The following is a 5,905-nucleotide window of genomic DNA, read 5'->3' on the forward strand; positions in this document are numbered from 1 at the left end:
GCCCGCGGGAGGTGGAGCTAGGTGCCGGTACCCCCCTCTCCAAGGCATCCTGGCGCCGGCGGCCCCACACGAAGGGCACTCGAAGCGCGGCTCCGGGGCGCTGGTTTCAGGAGACCCCTTGTACCCTGATCGGGGGTTATGGGGTGCCCACCGCACTCATTTCACCCCCAGATCCAGCCACCCAGTCCCCGACCACGCTTCCCCCCCTCCCCCGCGTGCAGGGCTATTAGAGGGTTGGGGGCTGGGATTGATGGCCGTCAGAGGCCGTATACCTGAGCTTCTGCGGTTGGCGGGCGCTGTTGCTGTTTTGCTGCGTGACCTTGAGGAAATCACTTCCCTCTCTGGCCTCAGGCTTCCATCTCAGAGGATGGGACTTAGATCTCAAACTCCCTTACAGTTCCCAGTCACTGACTAGGACACAGGGCCGGGAGAAGAGTCTTTGGGGCCCAAATGGACATTAGCGAAGGGGTAACCCTGGTGACCGAGAAGATTCCATTCGCCTGCCCCTAACGCCTCACCCCAGCTTTTGGGTGCTCTCTTCCCTCAGCTTAAATACTGCTCTCCACCACCACTCCTTTCCCCTCCTCCCATTCAGAGCCGGAGGGCTGGGGGAGGGGAAAGCAGCCTCGCGGCTGGGCAGGGCCTTGGCGACTCCCCAGCAGGGTCTCTAGAGCACCGTCTCCGGGTGAGTTCTCTGACTTGAAGTGTCAGCCCCAGCAGCCACTTTGTAAAATCCCGTGCCACTTTGGGCAGCGGTTGGAGCGCCCCAGTCCCAATCCCGGGGAGGTACCGGAGAACTCAGCCCGTCCCCGACGCCCCTGACCTCGAGCTGCGCCCCAGGAGATCCCTGCGGAAGGGTCCATCGGGACTTGGGAAGACACTGCCCAGAGGTGAGGGATCCCATCTGGGATCAGGAGTTTCCTACACCTAGTTTCTCTCCTGATTTTACCCACCAAACCAGGTTGTAGCACCTGGGTTTTAAGATGGGAAGCGACGCACATTGTCAGTGTAAAGGTAAGATTTGGTTTTGCAGTCCTGAACCAGTTAGGATCCCAGACGTTGGACAAGTGACTCAACCCTTCAGGGCCTCAATGTGCCTACCTCTAAATAGTGCTAGCACTACTCTACAGGACTATTGGGTATGGAAGTATACAGTACGCCTGTGATTTAGTCTCCCCAACAAGTTATAATCTTTGTCACCTGCCATTTCTCAGATGGGAAAATTGAGACCTAGAGATAGGTGATCTTTCCCAATGACATATCCATGCAGTAAATAATTGTTGAGTACCTGCTGTTAGCAGGGGAAGCCCTGTGTGCAACCCCAGAAGCACCCTGCTTTCCCGTTACCCTCAAAGCCAACACTTGGTCCAAGCCCTAGTATGAGGAAACTTCATAGGAATTAGGCACTGCCATTAGTGACAGGTGCTTCATTTTACCCAGAGTTTTCTAGGTACTTCCAGCCTCTGGTACCTCCAAATGGAGCCAGCCTTGTGAACTGCAGATATCCTGAGCATCCTTCAGAGGCCTCTGAACCCTGTTTCTATGTCCCACCCTACCCCCAGCCCCTCCCTAGAATAGATATTCCCATCAGGCCTAGCTCCGAATTTGACTCAGCAGTATTCTTTCTCCCCACCCGCCATCCAAATACCAATCCGCATCCTCCCTTCCCTTAACATCCTACTTCAGCTCCACTTTTCTTCTGGAGAAAAAGCCTGGCCAGTTTTCTAAACTCTGGCATCCTCTAGGAGTTGGTTTCAATTTTTCAAAAAAGGGATTCCTGACTTGTCCTTCAGGTCTCCGTTTTATAGGCGAGGAAGCTGAGACCCAAAGAAGTGACAAATGATGCAGGATTCACAGTTGGCCCCCTCACTATTCTTTCCTGATGTGAAGCCAATGATTATATTTTAATAATATATATTACTTTTCTGATCATAGAAAAACATGGTCATCCTCAAATAGTTGACAGCAATAAGTTAGTTTAGAAAACAATCAGCCATCTAGAAAGCAAGTTTAATAACATTTCCCTTTAGATTTTTTGCATAATTTTTTTCACTGTGGAACAGTTTTGGCACTCACTCCTTTTTTTTTGTTTTCCTTAAGCTTTTCATGAACATTGCTTTTCAGGTTCTTCAGTCATAATTTTTAATGATTGCTTGACCCCTATTAGATGTGCCATAACTAATCTCTTGTTGTTAGATATTTACATTACTTCCTTTTTGCCTTTTTAAGAAACACCTTATATAAGGACTCAATATTAGTGCCTCAGAAAGCTTCTCATATGTGTGACCGGCCCTTAAGCACTTGGGAGGCAGCAACTGCCTCATTCTCTCTATGGCAGCTGTCTGTATCCTCCACAGCCCCAGGAATGGGAGAATCTCTGGCCCCAAGGATTTGGAGATCATACAAAACACAAAGCTCCCACCCAGCCAGGCATAAGTACCCAGCATAGGTACCCATTGATGCCTTGGGGTTGTTGCAAATGGGCCTGGAGAAAGAAGAGGCAGGGTGTACAACTCTGGCAGACTGCCTGGAGTGGGGGGAACTTGTATCTTTGTCTCTCCCAACTGTGGCCAATAGCCCAGCCTCTAGTATCATCTTAGTGTCCTCCTCTCCCAATGCCAGGTTTCATGTCACCTCTGAGCTTCTCACATTCTGTTCCCTTTGCCTGGAACTGCCCCCTTTCCCAGCTTCCTGACCTTCCTGATTGCTCTCAACAGGGCCTTCTCTGTGTCCTCTTGAGCCTGGGAATCACTTGTCTTACAGTTTCACCTATCAGGGGGGAAAATCCCTGACTTCCAGAAGTGCCCACGAAACTCGCTGAATGAATAGAACCTCACCCTCAACTTCTCAGCCTAGCCTCCAGCAGAGAGCTTGATCAGTGGTAGGCATTTGCAGTAGTAGGTGTTCAATAAATCCTTGTTGAAATAATAGCCATTCCTGGGGCCTCTGGGTTACCTGGTGCCTGTGGCCTTCTCTCTTTGATTTACTGTATATACATTATCCTTTGATGTTTCATTCTTACGGTAAGGAAAAGAATCAGATGGCCTCATTCCTGAGAAACACTGCCCTGGGACCCAGCATCCTAACGGTGTGCCTGGCTACTTCAGGGCAGGTCCCCCAGTCTAACCCTAGCTCCCCCACCATCAGGAAGGCCTGGGCATTAAGAAGGAAGGTAGAGAGGGTGACATTGAGGCCCAAGGGCTGGAATGTATCTAGGTGTATTTTCTTGGCATTTATAGGCTTAAGCTCCACTTGGGTGCAAGAGCTCTCAGGGAGGGAAGGGGCAGAATGTTGGCACTTATAAGGTACCTACTCCTTCCTGCCCCAGAGATTTGCCTTCTCACATAATTCTCTCATTGTTCCTGCTATCCCTACTTACATATTAGAAAACTGAGGCTCAGAAGTGAAAGGAAGGGAGGGACACACAGCAGCAATTCACCGGAGAATTCCGCTTTATTGGGGAAAGGTGTTGGGTTATATAGGATAGGAAGGGGCATGGGGTGATTGTGGTGTCACTTCTACGGGGCAGGTGGCTATTGGCCAGGTGCTGGGAGTGGGAGTGGGGAGAGAGGTGATTGGGCTTCAGGTGGCGCCGTCGGGAACCGAGGACCCGGAAGAGAAGCCGGAAGTTCGCCATCTTACTGGTGGGGGCCCTTCAAGAAGTATTAGGGAAACTCGCCTAGCTACTGGTGGGCAGCGTGAAATGGTGCTGCAGTGGGATTCTGATTCTATGACCTTGGGCAAGTTACCAGTATCAATCAGTTTATCTGTAAAATGAGAATACTAGTGCACAACCTCAGGGAGGTGCTATGTAAGGTAACTAAGAGCTCATGGTACCCTCTTGGTGGTTGTGATTATTGCTCATGATCCTACTGCTAGTTTGAAGGACAAGGTCAGAGTGGTGCAGGTCAAGATCAGAGACCTGGTTATTTCAGCCCAAAGTTCCCGAGCTCTCTCCTTGTCCTCTTGCCTTCTTACCCTGGGCCGTAGAGTTACCTAAATCTTAGGTTCGAATCCAAGGCCAATAGTGTTTCCAAAGAACCTTTGCCTGGGAGACCTGGGTTTAAGTCCAGATGATGGTGGTAATCTGTGTGACCATGGGCAGGTAGTTTAATCTCTTTAAGGCATTGTTTTCTCATAGTAAGACTCTTTGAGGCTATCAAGAATGTTATCCAGGCTTTGGTGAGTGTTAAGTCAGATGCAGGCTCTGAAAGTTCTTTGAAGGCCTCAAAGCCCTAGGGCAACAGGAGGGATGATTATAAAATCAGCAAAGGAATAGAACCAAGAATTTCATTTCAAACTCAGCCTTCCCAAGAGACAGTATTCCCCCCCACCACCCCTCCGCTCGTCCCTCTGCCCACCACCACCACCACCACCAAAAAATAAAAAAGATGTTATTTCTTCTGTCCTCAGAGGGCTGAAAATTAGGGGAGGTCCTGAAGACAAGAATGGTATCTTTTTCATCTTCAAATCCTTAGTGCCCAGATTAGTCCTGGTAGAGGGGTTCAGTAAGGAATACTGAATGAGTGAAACACTTGGGTTATCATGGAAAAATACCCGAGAGGCATATTTTTATACTAACATGTCAATGACTGCATTTCCCCTCTTCTCAGATGGGAGAATAGGATACCAGGAATCTGAAAGGGAAGCAGAAGATTGAAGAACAATAATCAGAAACCCAAAAGAGGTGTCTGGGCAGGCCAAAGTTCCCTAGCCTGGGCTCTGGGTTCCCGACTTAACAACTGTATCTCCGCAGCCACAGCCCCTGCCCTACCCCTAGCTGATACCCAACCACAGGGCCAGTGGTGTTCACAGATGGTGAAACAGGTTCACTGGCTGAAATAACTTACCTGAGGTCTCACAGCAAAGCACTGAGTTCATTTTGTACTTTCTGTTTAATTTTAAAAGCAGTTTGCTTGGAAATTTTCTAAGAAAATACCAAACTAATCAAAGATCTTTTCGTATAGAGTTCTTAAATGGTCCTTTATTCCTCAGAAAATCTGTGTGTTCGAAAAAGAAAAAAGTGTTTAAGTTCTGGCAACAATTAAATGGCACTTGCTAAATTTCTACTTGTTTTGAGTCCTTCCCAGGAAGCCAAAGGTCACTGAGAGTGCCACTCTGGCCTGCCTCCCTGCCTGAGCTGCAGGTCTCCCGGAGCCTGGGAGGGGACCTCCAGGCCAGACGAACTCTGCAGAATTGCCTGGCATGCCCAGGAATTGGTCCCACTGGGCAGAGTTTCCAGGAGAGACCAAGGGGCTGAAATTGAAAGTAGGAATGGTTGCACTTGGGTCCAGTGAGGCAAGTGACAGTCATTTGCGGTTTGGGGCTCTGCATGGAATGGGGTGGAGCTGGGTAAAGAGGGGAGATAACCTGGCTGTACCCTCAGCGCTGAAGGTAAAGAGTGCCCTCCCTCCATCTTTACGGTGTTCATAAGGAGAAGGGAGTAGCTGCTCTCATTCTCTTTAAGGCCTTAAGGATTTAAGGAAGCAGTAGGGGTGGAAAGCAATGCCTAATCCATAGGCTTTCCCTGTGGTGGGTGTTGTGGCTTTGCGAGTCATAGAATTTGTGTTAGGAGAGGCCCTAGAGGTTATCCAAGCCACTGGACCTTATTCTTGGTTGCAGACCAGAATTGCCTTTTGAAAAAGACAGATGCCTGGGGCCCATCTGAAAAGTACTACATCCAAATCTCTGGGGCAGACCTTGGGAACTACCTTGTACCCCAGCAGCTAGAACCCCAGGACCTGAATCCAACTGTCTGCATCAAATACTTGAATCCCTACCAAAAACTAATCTGCCTGAACTTGGGGAAAAGCAACTCATTACCACGCACACCCACCCCCGAGAATTGCTCATTGCACTATAACACCTCCAGCATTACTTAACAGCAATATCATCATCAAAAAAT

The sequence above is a fragment of the Manis pentadactyla genome, chromosome 11, assembly GCF_030020395.1.
Source record: "Manis pentadactyla isolate mManPen7 chromosome 11, mManPen7.hap1, whole genome shotgun sequence".
Lineage (NCBI taxonomy): Eukaryota > Metazoa > Chordata > Mammalia > Pholidota > Manidae > Manis > Manis pentadactyla.